At 40.4% G+C, this 13,628-nt stretch overlaps 1 protein-coding gene across 3 annotated transcripts in view; it reads right to left on the bottom strand.

Moving 5' to 3' along the window:
- Nucleotides 1-12,905, bottom strand: part of LOC131431043 (serine-rich adhesin for platelets-like) — a 301,920-nt gene extending 289,015 nt beyond the window's left edge. For all 3 annotated transcript variants that reach the window (XM_058596493.1, XM_058596484.1, XM_058596503.1), the window contains exon 1: nucleotides 11,962-12,905. The gene's annotated coding sequence lies outside the window, so the exon portion shown is untranslated. The remainder of the gene's footprint in view (nucleotides 1-11,961) is intronic.
- Between the last annotated feature and the right edge of the window lie 723 nt (nucleotides 12,906-13,628).

A 13,628-nucleotide genomic window follows, 5' to 3' on the forward strand; every position in this document is an offset into this window, starting at 1 on the left:
TCTGTGATAGAAAATTACGAAGCGTGAGATCTGGTGTTATCCACAAAAAATGACGCTTAGGAAAGTTATTTTTCAAAAAAATAAACTTTTCTAGATTACACAAACTCACGACGTTTCATGCGTTTTTGGCATTTGGCATAGAAAAAAAAAATTTTTTGACTTTCGGAAATCTAAAAGTTTTTCTAATCCCAAAGTCGATTTTTTTCAAACAAATTTCCATCGAGATAAGCACCAGATATCTTGATATTTAATGAATTTTGAAAAACATTTGACAGAGGCTTTTTTTCTATAGCGTTGCAATATTTTCCTGCTGATTTCCGAAGTGACGCCGTTTTCTTAAGTGAAGTGAAAGTCATGCTTTTCGAGATTACACCAGATTTCGACGTTTCACGCATTTCTAAAAAATTTGGTACAGACAACTTTTTTTTCAATTGAAAAAATCCCAAAAAATACTGAAGTCGATTTTTTCAAACAAATTTTTATCGAGCTAACACCAGACCTTGATGTGTAATGAATTTTTGAAGACATTTGGCATTGTTTTTTGTGCGATACTTATCCCCCGTTAAAAAAAAAATATTTCGGTGTACGATCGGAAAATCAATACACAGGGCATCGTTCTGTTTAATCGCATCGGAGAGCAGCATTTCATTAGCAGTTGAGTTACGCTTCATAATATTTTACTAATCTTAGGTTTTCTTCGCCATTTTGTCATTCGAAATAAAATGTTTTGAAGCCCGTTTTTTAATTTTTTTTTGTACTCAACACGATGCCAAACACGCAAACAAAAATCTGTTGTCAAAACGAAACAGATGGTCGCTGACATTCGAAATGTATGGCTTAATATGAATGAAACTTTTCTGAGATTGCAACGCGCTCTGACGGTCGCGGAAGTTATTTTTCACTAAACATAGTAGAAGTTTTCTAATTTCTTAAACAAAGATTTTTACACGAACAATTGAGTACAAAAATAATCAGAATAATATCGAAGAAACATAAAAAAGCTAAACCAAAAGATTTGATTTTACGTTTCGTCTTCACCTCATCAGTGCATTAGGAGTTTTCGTTTAACTACCAATACCATCTAGTGGTTCAACATAACTTGCTAACGACGTGAAGTTAATGTGTGACGTCTTACTGACGTGCCGCAAACAATTACGTATTAGCAACTGCGCCTTTTAAAGACCAGCACAGATTTCAACATTATTAAGGGTAGTATTATTAACGTGCATTAGAAAGAACGTCAGTGCAAGATTGCTACCCGGTGTGAAGTGCATATTCAACGCATTTTTCTTTCCTACAACACAAGTCAACACAGAAACACTGTACTAATTCGGTTGGTTCCGATGAAAAATGGGTCCCTGTCCTATTGTTCACGCTTGACCCCGACAAAATCGCAAAATACTGCCCCGACGCCATCGGTGAAAATTTAGGAAATTGGATTCAATTTCAGGCAAAGTTTCCTCTCTTGAGGGAATCTTTTGATGTGGTCATGTCTTGCAGAAACTTTTTCCTCAGCTCAGCGGCACACAAGGCATGAGACTTGTTCGGAAAAGTTGCTTCCGGTGCTTCTGTGTACAAGCCAACGATTTTGGCTTGAGGAAAATTATGTAAATGTAATTAATTAGGGTCGACCACAATAGGCTTCAACTGTCGGTGTCAGGGAAGGACGAAAACTAGGACCCACACCCAATCTCAGACACACACGGACATGATTGTACATGTTTGCAATGAAGCGATTCCAATAATACCTCAAATGCAAACATTCGTTATTGGTCGCATCGAAAACAGAAAACAGCTCCTACCGGCCCGTACCGAAGTTGTCGAATGTGGTCAATCGATGCGAGTGGGTTGAAGGAAGCTGCTACGAGAGACGGTTTGCAATTGATTATCTTCTACCTTCGATCGTAGGTCCGTCGCTGGGCTCTGTGCCGGGAAAGATACAACAGACCACAAATAGACAAATGGAAATCGCCTTTATCGCAGTACTACACGCACCTCGGACCGAACGTCCATCTTGCGTGGGGAGATCAAAGTATTTGCACTGATGTCGGTGTGATACGGGGAGAACCGGGGTCGCATTCAGGATCCATCGGAGGGATGGTAGGTTCCCTGTTTCAAGTTCCACCCTGTGTCAACACCAGCTTAGGGTACAATGAAGCGATAATGATAGACATTTGGTCCTTTCGTTTGCAGAGAAAATCCGATTGTCAGAGCAAAGCTTGGATTTTAATCGCTATTGTTAAAGCCTTCCGGTGTCCCTTCCCTCACCGACGCAAACTAGAAAGAGAGAACCAACCGACCGATGGTCAATAATTCATCACCGATGCGTGTAATCCCGGTTTATGATTTATTTACCCGCTCGTTTCGGTTAATGATGCAGGCCGGCTAATGGAGTTTGGGATTGGAAACGGGAGCGTTCGCCTCACGTTAAAGTGCGGATTTCAGTTAAAGCTATCCGGGAAAGAAAATATGCGATGTAATTTGCAAACATTGTAATAAACAACGGGTTTCCAGGCTAAATACTACTTGAAAACAGTAACAGAAATGTCAAATTCAACATTAGCTTGAGTTCGATTGAGTGTAACTTCAGAACCAACTTGGGTAGCGAACACAATAACAATAACTGGAAAAAATTTATGATGAATAAACAACTGTTGCATTTTTAAACATTTTCGATGCCGAACCTCACCCTCTCTCGTCGGAACAGCAACGGGGGGCCATACATATTTACCATGCCCCAAAACCCATTCCCAAGCCCAAGTGGATCAATTTTCAATCTTTCTCCTCCGTTTAGTATTTTGCCCCGCATTGAAATGAAAGTGGCTTTCTTCAGTGGGGGGGAAGTCAAAAAAAAGCATCATCCGAACCCTTCAAGCAACGAGAGAGCTCCAGCAAAGAGGCAGTAAGTTCGAAAAACACGACCCGGCTGATGAGAATAAATGGGAAAACAAGAAAATAAATTAATTACCGGTGAAAAGTGAGGTTAAATATAACTCAATTTGTTATCATCGAGACGGAAAGAGATGGCGGCAAGTAACTACGGTGGGAGGTGCGGTTGGTTCTCGAATGGTACTGAAAAAAACAACCAAAACGGGTAATAGATTTTTCACCAGTCCTGTACAGAGACAGGGACATGCGAGCGGACAAACAGTCCTGCTTGGTCGGTTGACCGTCGCGCAACGTAAGTTCCTTCGCCCGGTTTGGATCCCCCCGGATGGGAAACTATTCTCAATGATGATTAATTGAGGTTAGGTCGAGATAAATTACGACTGTTTATCTCGGGAACCAAAATGAGCTCCGCCGCCACTCGTTTGTTGCGACAGATTTAATTCAGCATGTGGGACGAAGACGACGACGACGACGACGGCGAGTGCCGGGTGGTGGTGGCGTGCGCCTCTGCCTGGTCATTTGTTGAGGATGGCGATGGGATGAAGAAAATGTTGTTTTTCTATCACCACTTTGCCAGCACGAGACACAATGTGCCCCGCCGCCCTGCTTCGCCCCTCCGCTCGCACACTGTCACAGAGTTATTCCATGTTTTCTTGAAAACGATTCGCCGACGTCCCACGGCTGCTACTTGTTTTTGTTGTTGTTGTTATTGTTTTCTATTTTTTTTTCATCCCTCCGCTTCTGCTGGCCGAAGGTAACCTTGAAGTTTTGCATCAGCCAGTGGCCAGTGGACATGATTTGCGATCTTTGGCACAAACCATAAGGGGACTCCATTGAAATATTTCAAGGGGTTTTGTTTCACGCCGAACTGCTGCATGCAAATGATTTCTAACCGGAGTGATGAATTACCATGCGGGGCACTTAAAAATTTGGACAGGTTGTGCTCAAAATGACCGAACGATGAGTGGAATGTTTTCTATGATGAATCGACAGTGACAAAAAATGGCAGCATGTAGGATGTCCAGGTCATGGTGCTGCAAATCAGAAAGAATTTCGAACTTTCGCACGATTCTGGGCGTAGAATTATGAAAACGTTGTGGTAATTTTTTTTCACTGGTGAATAGAAACATAAATAGAACTACTTTCCCAACTAAGCTACTATGAATGATTGAACAAATTACCGTACATGTACGCTGTGTACGGTCGGTAAAGTTTTTTTTACATTTACAAACTACATTCCATCATAGCAATCTGTACCCAATCATCTAAATTTGAAACAGCGTCACCTAGTTCGCTTTCGTGTCCCATTCGTTACAGCCACAGTCAGGTTTATTTTTCTGGAACATAAATCTGAATCGTTTTTGAAGTGCCTGGCAACTGCTGAAAAATCAAGTTATGCAACCTAGTCGATTCGACTTTTTCGTACAGGCGGTCGTACAAAAATTCGTTCGTTTCGTGTTTCATGGTTCGGCCAGGACCAAAAGAAGAATGAACGACGTTTTAAAGCGTATTCCTAACACATCACTAAAAAAAGTCGTATGACTTACTAAGAAAAACATTTGTTACTGTCAAAAATCCATTTTATTCATCAATGTTATTTCCTTCAAGTGCAGTACAATCATTCCAACGTTTTTCTCTCAACCTCTCAGATCAACGTATAGCCAATAGTCACTAGGAGTCAGATCTGGACTGTACGGTGGATGAGGAAGCAATTCGAAGTGTAATTCGTTCAATATTACCATCATTGCCATCGACTTGTGAAGCGGTTGACAGTGATTTTTTTTTCGACATATGAGGTCGTTTTTCCTTGATTTTTGCATTCGAATGATCTAACAACACTATGTAGTATTCGCTTCGAAAAACCGAAGCCGCTTAGGACGTAAAAAACCGAAGCCGCTTAGGACGTACTTAGGACTGGCTGCAGTCCACTCAGATGTTCGTTTTGAGTGAAGAGATGAATCCATGTTTCATCCATTGTCTCATACAGACGCAAGAAGTCTGATTTATTACTAGTAAACATGGCTAAAAACTGTTCTGAATTATCAACAAGGTCGAATCACATTCTCATTGTCAAATGATTATGCATAACTGTAAACACACTGCACTACAATATCCTTACGGCCTCAGCTAGCTCACACAATTTCAATCAATGTAACCAATTTGTGTTTTCTGGATTGACAAGAAATATTAACAAATGGTTTTTTTCGATGGAGCAAAGTCCGGACACTTTTGAAATCAACAGTTTTTCTTTCATCAAGAAACAATGATAAGGAGTGTATCGAAAAGTAGTTAGCAACATTGATTATTGAATAACAGTTCGGCAGTTTTATGCCAAAATTCGTTTTTATTATTCAACATAATTGTCATCAAAGGCGATACAGCGATTATAGCGATCTTCCAACTTTTCGATACCATTTTTGTAGTACGATTTGTCCTTTGCCTCAAAATAGGCCTCAGTTTCAGCGATTACCTCTTCATTGCTTCTAAATTTTTTTTACCAGCGAGCATTCTCTTGAGGTCTGAGAACAGGAAAAAGTCACTGGGGGCCAAATCTGGAGAATACGGTGGATGAGGGAGCAATTCGAAGCCAAATTCGTTCAATTTCAGCATGGTTTTCATCGACTTGTGACACGGTGCATTGTCTTGATGAAACAAAACTTTTTTCTTCTTCAAATGAGGCCGTTTTTTTGAAATTTCGTCCTTCAACGGCTCTAATAACGCTATATAATAGTCACTGTTGATGGTTTTTCCCTTTTCAAGGTAGTCGATGAAAATTATACCATGCGAATCCCAAAACACAGACGCCATAACCTTACCGGCCGATTGTTGAGTCTTTCCACGCTTTGGGTTCGGTTCATCGCGTGCAGTCCACTCAGCTGACTGTCGATTGGACTCCGGAGTGAAGTGATGGAGCCATGTTTCGTCCATTGTTATATATCGACGAAAAAAATCGGTTTTATTTCGATATAACAGCTCCAAACACTGCTCAGAATCATCAATTCGTAGTTGTTTTTGATCGATTGTGAGCTCACGCGGCACCCATTTTGCTCAAAGCTTTCTCATATCCAAATATTCGTGAATAATATGTCCAACACGTTCCTTTGATATCTTTAGGGTGTCAGCTATCTCGATCAACTTCACTTTACGGTCATTGAAAATCATTTTGTGGATTTTTGCCTTTCTCATATAGAAAGGTTATGCAATCACTGTGAAAACCGACTTTTGAACCGAGGCCCGGAGGGCCGAGTGTCATATACCATTCGACTCAGTTCGTCGAGTACGCAAAATGTCTGTGTGTGTATGTGTGTGTGTGTACGTGCGTATGTGTATGTAACGTTTTTTTGCACTAACTTTTCTCGGAGATGGCTGAACCGATTTTCACAAACTTAGATTCAAATAAAAGGTTTGGTGGTCCCATACAAAATTCCTGAATATTATTCGGATCCGACTTCCGGTTCCGGAGTTATGGGGTAAAATGTGCAAAAAGTTGTGAATATAAGTGCACTAACTTTTCTCAGAGATGGCTGAACCGATTTTAACAAACTTAGATTCAAATGAGAGGTCTTGAGGTCCCATAGAAAAATCCTGAATATTATTTGGATCTGACTTCCGGTTCGGGAGTTATGGGGTAAAATGTGCAAAAAAAAGAAAATATGTGTTCTAACTTTTCTCATAGATGGCGCGACCGATTTTCACAAACTTAGGTTCAAATGAAAGGTCCTGTGGTCCCATGCGTAAATCCTGAATTTCATGCGGATCCAACTTCCGGTTCCGGAAATATAGGGTAAAGTGGGTTAAAAATTGTATACCATCACTGAAAATGGGGAAAACCTTAAAAAAATTTCTAAATCGACCTCAAATCTTTTCCAATTTGATAGTTTTCATAAGTAGACGGTCAAACAAACCGATTTCGGTTATTCTTTTAAGAATCGAAGAAAAAATTTTTTTTTCAGTATCATATATGATAGTATGATTGATATGAGAAAGGCATCATTACACCACTAGGTGGATTAAAACAGGTTTTTTCACGTTTTCATCGGTAACAGCCTCTTTTGGACGTCCACTGCGTTCATCGTCTTCGGTGCTCATATGGCCAGTACGAAATTTTGCAAACCACTAACGAATTGTTGCTTCGCCCGGTTCAGAGTCTGGATAACATTCATCAAGCCATTTTTTGGTATCGGCGGCACTTTTTTTCATCAAAAAGTAGTGTTTCATCAACACACGAAATTCCTTTTTTCCATTTTTTTCACAATAACAAAAGTAGCTTCACTCAAAATGCAATGTCTCACAAACTAATAATCAGACAGCTGTCAAATTTATACACGTATCTTTTGAAGGTTGGTACTAACTGAAAATGGTATGGATTTAATTCTAGTGGCGCCCTCTCATAGAAACGATACGAACTTTTCAGCCGATCTGTTAATTGCTTTATCTCGGAGCCATGGTAATGAAATGACGATTTCGAATACTCAAAATAAAGGTAATTTAACGAGTTTTGAAGGAAAAAAAGTGAGGTTTTGATGAAATCTCGAGCTTTTCTCCGAATACCATTCATCATATTTTGGACACTTTGTCGGTTGATTGGCCATTTTGTTCCACAGTCTCTTTATCTCTGTCGCATTCAATATATGTAAAAGAACTGTTACACAATACTGTACTTAGTTTCTGCTCTCCCGAACGTAAGCGGTTTTGTTGAAGATGTAAAAGCGAACTGATCTGGCAATTTTGTCCGCAACTGCAAATAACTTGCCAGATTGATCTTGTACTTACTAAATGCAAATATATCGGCAAAACATTGGAACTTTCTGGGGATATCACTTCGACCAATTGCTTTATAGCACTTTTGTCCGGGAAGCTACCCGGTAAGCTGTTTGTTATGAAACTCGACTTTGTCGGCAGTTGCAATTATCTTGCCAGATCATAAGTTTTCTCGTGAATTGAGCCCGGCGAATATCGGTCAATATCGTCCGCTACCGTCAACAAATAATCAATTTGAACAACGCATTGAAGGGGACACTCTCTTATTTTACTGTACAGAAACATAAGAAGACAGAAAACTTTTTTTTATTAGTATCTGTAAATTTACGTTAGAGGATAAGAGCTAACAGTTTTTTATAAATCAAAATGCGGGAAACATTAAGTGTTGTCCGACGCTGGCTTAAAAAAGTCGTCAAAAATATGAACAAGCAAAACAAGATTTTTTTTATAGTTGTTTCTATTAAGGGATGGAAAACAACATAATTTTTGCTAACTATCTTTAGTGATATTGTTCAAGAAAATAAATTCAAACGTTTTGCATAATACAAAGAGTCATTTTGTAATCTTTTCGTGGAGAAATATTGTGAAATAAATACGTGGATATTTTTCTTTGTGTTTTGTTAAAATAAAACATCCCAAGCATCATTTAGGGGTTATCCTATGATTGTACTTATGGCACATAACCGTTTTGACTTTTCTTTACGTTTCGTCTTAGACACGTCAGTGCAAAGCAGTTCAAATTGAGCCGCTTAGTGCACGCTTCAACAGTTCAATTTGAACCGCTGAGCAGACGTAAAGTTAATGCTAACGAAACGTAAAGAAAAGTATTTTGAAGTCCATCGAACCAGAACTCTTGAGACTGTGCCCCGAGCTCTTGCCTGATACAGAAAAGATAAAGGCCCATAACTGTCAGAGTTTTGTTACGATAGGTTTGAAAATTTGATAAAATGTTCTTGAAATATTTTACTATAAGAAAGTGCATAGAAAAAATGATTTTTCAAAACTGTTAGACCCTGCCCGTCCCTTAAGAATAAAATATTTAAAACAATGTTTTTTGTGCATTTCAGAGTTTCAAGCTTTTTTTGTATAACATTAAACAAATAGAAAAATATTCACAGTTCGCTTTCACATCTCATCCAAGTCGGTTGATAAAACAAAACCGCTTACGTTCGGGACGAAAGAAACCAAGTACAGTATTGTGTAGTGAGCAATAGAACGACCTCGAAATGAGTGAACCAAACGAACAAAAGCTACACGAAATAATACAATTGTTGTTGACTTCAAGCAGTGCAAAATTCGTCCTTCAATACGAGAACTTGAAGGTTAGCTTAAGGAGCAAATGCTTCTTGACATTAAACGTGTGCATTTATTCAATGCAATAAAACAAATAATGTTGTTTACATCCAGTTTCATAAAGAGTTGGATGCAATTCAATTCGCAAGAGACAATAACAATGTGCACTATGTGGAGCACGAAAACATTAAATACAACATTCCAGTATATATGGAAAATGGAAGATAGTGCTATAGAAGTGCGTGTGCATGATCTTCCCTCGAGCGTCACCGATTCATATATTCGCAAAACCATGTCCCAATCCGGAGAGATTCTTTCTATCGAAGAAGAAAAATGGAAAAAAATTTTCCCCGGTATTCTAAATGGCGTACGTTTATTACGCATACACTTGAAGAAGGCTATACCTTCTTATGTAACTTTCGGCCAGGATACAAGAATCCCGTGCAAATCACTCATGACTCATGACAATCAGATGGCCACATGTCAATATTGCCTAAAAGCTGTTCACTACGGTAAGCCATGCGATAAACTGGATAAGGAGACAACCACACCAAAGGACCACGGTGCTTCCTTCACACCAACCCCAAGCAACCCCAGTACACCTGTGACAGTCACCAACAACAGTGAAGCATCCCCTTCAACGAGACCATCCAACGTATCACGTATAGAACAAAGTACACCAGCTGCAGTTAACAGCTTACCATCCAACCAACCAGCAACTGCAAACAATGTACAACAAGGCGCATCTACAGCAACTAGCAACGAAATCCACAACAATACCACGGCAATGGATGACGAGACAAACCACGAACAAACTGCCCCTTAATCCTCGCAGAAGGGAAATGGAAGCTCCTCTCCAACGTGACAACGAGATCCAATACAAAAAAAATTAGCTAACGATTTTGAAAAAAAAACGCTTCAAAATTTAGACTCTTCACTTTACAAGTTTGTTATAATCAATTTTTCATAGAATACCCCTCTTAATCGAAAAACTGCCAGAATGGGTTCGAAGAAGGAAATCTTCACCTTTCATTGACAACCATTCATAGAGTCATTTTCGTACATCCTCGAAAGTTCCTAACAGTTACTTAATCGGTGCGTGTCCCATCGATGAAGTTAAAGATAGGTGATAGTTGGAAAGGGCCAGATCTGGTGAAAATGGCGGGTTTGCCTGGAGTTCTCAACCAAGCGTGGAAATTGTTTCCTAGAAACGGCGAAGTAATTCAGCAGCATGATAACGCTGTTTCATCCGTCAGCACAAAGTGTTCAAAAAAACAATTTCTACGTTTGATTGTGAACTTCTACCGAACTCGCTATACTCATCAGATCTGGTCCCTTCCAACTATTGGCTTTCTTCATCGATGGGACCTGCACCAGTTGAGAAACTGTTTCAAACTTTCGAGGATGTACCCCAAAATGGTTCGAAGAATGGATGTCAATGAAAGATGAAGATTTTGAGATTTCCATCAATTGAAATATGTTTCCATTGAGCTACCCTGGAGTAACGAAGACACCTGACCGGAGGGTTCCTTCCTAGAGGTGGTGGTTAGAACTGCGGGGAAACGTGCCATTTGAGCCAATTTGTTCTGATTCCTGATAGAACTGCGTAGTACAGATGTGTCAAAAAACAATTGTCGAATAGGAAAATGGGAAGATTTGACACAGATGAGTGTCATAAGCAGTGACTGAATTGTGATTAGCACGTGAATAGTGACAATGTACAAACAAACATAGAGGATTTACAATTAAAACAGCTTAATTTATACGAATGCGTCAGGACAGCTTTCGGAATTCATTTTGATTTCCATCAAAATGGATTAAAATGAATTTAAAAATAAAACCGGATCTAAAGCCTGCTGTGAGGCATTCTGTGCGGTCACCGCACTTCGATGAATTCCTGCGCAACCACAGGAAAACGCTGTTGGATACCGATTCCGATGAAACTGGAATTGAATTTCAATATTTTCCACGGAACAACAGCGAATATTTTTGCATCACCGGAGAGGGCAGTACACCTACAAACAATATCTATTACTCGTTGCATATCGTGTTCCGTTCTGCACAGCAGAATTTGCAACACTGAACAGCAGCACAAAAAATAGCATAAATCCGTGAATATGTGCCGTACCGAACAGACCGTCGCGAACGTGTGAACCACATCACGTGACAGCAGCATGAGGTACACCCAAACCATTCCTCGCGATTCGTGACGCTCTATCATCCCAAATCTGTCCGATTCACGGGGAAAATAGTTCCCGGAACCATGCCACGGTACACATGGGAACACAATTCACTGACCTGTTCAGGATAGCGACACAAACAAAAAAAAACCACACTCATCATCGCAAAAATATTAAACCTGTCAATGTAGCCCCGTGAGGATCTGGCGAAACCACCCACCCCACCCCAAACCACTGACGGATGCCAGAGTACGGTGGTGCAACAAAATCCTTTCATTTGCGGGAAGAAATTAAAAATAGGACACCTCTCGTCAGCGGACCGAAGTTCGTTCCGTTTTCTGTCGAGGATCAATGAATGAATGTTTCGAACCCCCACGTCACGTCAACAACAAGCTGAAGCTGATAGCGAAGGGATGACGATTGGTCGTAAAAATTCTGTCAATCCGATAACGGTGGGATTTTGGGAAACCATGACGTCAATTGTCCACCTAACAGAATCATGTTTATTTTTCACAACCCATCACTTTAAAAAAACTCCCCTACAATTTTCTTCTAGCACACTGTGTTTTTATGCTGCTCGTGACCCATAAATTTCCCTTGCCGAGTTTGTTTTAGCAGAGAATTAAGATTCACCTCCACCAGAAGACCATTCTGGCATTCCTCTGCACATCAGCAGCTGCAGGTGAAAATCGATTTCTACTGCGATTACACAGACGAGGTATGGTAAAATAGAAAGAAAAAAAAAACACTCGCCATTGCATGGCATTCAGGAACCGATTTTCAGCACCATCCGAGGATTATCGTTATCCAGGATCTCGCGAGGCTCGTCAGTACTTACATCTCGTATTCCCGTCGGCAGTCGCAATGTGCCACAAAACAACGGTCGGGAAGGAGGACGCGGGGCGGCAGCTAATCCTACTACTGTGTCGGTCTCGTCTGTCTGATCTGTTCCGTCCGTCGGGAAAAAAGCAGTTTCGATTCACTCACACTTTTCACTCAATATGGTGGTGGTTTCAATTCACTAACCATCAGGTATTCTCGGAGATTAAAAGGTGTCTTATCAGCAAAAAAGTATTATTCTTCTAACTAGGGAACTCACTCGGAAAGATTTTTTTTCCGTTTTCTTCCGTTTTGAAACAACTATTTTAACTAGCTATGTTTTAGGATAGACAATTTGGGTTGAACTCATTCACTAAAACTTTCGTACAGGTAAGTTATGTACAGATATTTTTGAGCACTCCTCGTAGAGCCGTTTGTCTCACTCTTCGATTTTTTAAACAATTTTAAATTATTCACACTTTTTTTCTCTGCTCGATCGAAGAAATCCGATGGCGACAACAGGATTGGAGTTTTTCCTACCATTTGCTCCTCCGGTTGCGATGGTGGTGGTGGATGTCATCGGATTACCACCTGCATCCACGTGGGGACGTGGCACGACCTCGTAGACTGATCAAAACTTCTAACTTGTGCAGCTATCGTCTTTCCACGGTCAGATACCGCGCAACAACAAAAAAAAATAACAAAATATACACAGTTTTCCGTACACCACACTGGAAAATACTATTAAACTTGCCGCCGTTTTTTCATTCTTCTTATTCTTCACTCTGCTGGTTGTTTCTAATGGTGGCTGCTGCTGCTGCTGCTGCTGTGACTTCTTCCAATGGCCCTTTTGGGATGATGATGATGATGTTCTGAAACAAACTGAAGCAACTGAGCGCGACCGTCTACAAAACCGTGCGGACTAGAGAGCACATCGTCGGCAACGACGTCGAACCGTGTGGCTTCTGGTGTTTCTTCTGGTTCGACATGCCGACCGACCGACCGACCGATCGACCGATGAAACGGAGCACAGATCCGCATCCTGTGCTCAGAGATTTTGGTCCCCGAGAGCATGTGGGGGAAGCGCGCGCACCAGAAACTTGTCCACCGACGGACACACGGTGGCAGTTCAACTCGAACAGCAGTATGCCTTCTGTAACGAAGAAGACGACGAAGCGAACGCGGAGATTTTCTCACGAGAGAGCAACAGCATCTCAGCATCTCTCGTCATAACATCAATTAAGCCTTAACGTAACATTATTTTTCATGACCTAATTCAGAGAGTAGCCAGTGGAAAATGCTGTTGCCCCTCTTCGCTCTAATGGAGCTGGTGCTTTATATGCAAATGCTATGGTTGTTATTTCTTTTCTTTTTTTTTATGCTGTTGATGTTGAAAATTTCCGTTCCGTACGTAATGCGATGATATTTTGGATGGAAATGTAAACACCTTACTTGTGTTGTCAGTGTTTTTCTCTCCTTCTCCGGGTATCAATTACAAAGTAATTCCTACAACAATATGACTGTATTGCTAATTAAGGTCGGTGTGGGTTTATTTTTATTTTTTTTCATTTAAACAGATGACTTTTCATGGTCACCAAACATCAACACGGACGACAGATGATTCATTATCAAGCGATTTAAACTATTAGTTTCTTAGTTACCACACTTTGCTTATCGATACAAATG

This window comes from Malaya genurostris, chromosome 1 (genome assembly GCF_030247185.1).
Source record: "Malaya genurostris strain Urasoe2022 chromosome 1, Malgen_1.1, whole genome shotgun sequence".
Lineage (NCBI taxonomy): Eukaryota > Metazoa > Arthropoda > Insecta > Diptera > Culicidae > Malaya > Malaya genurostris.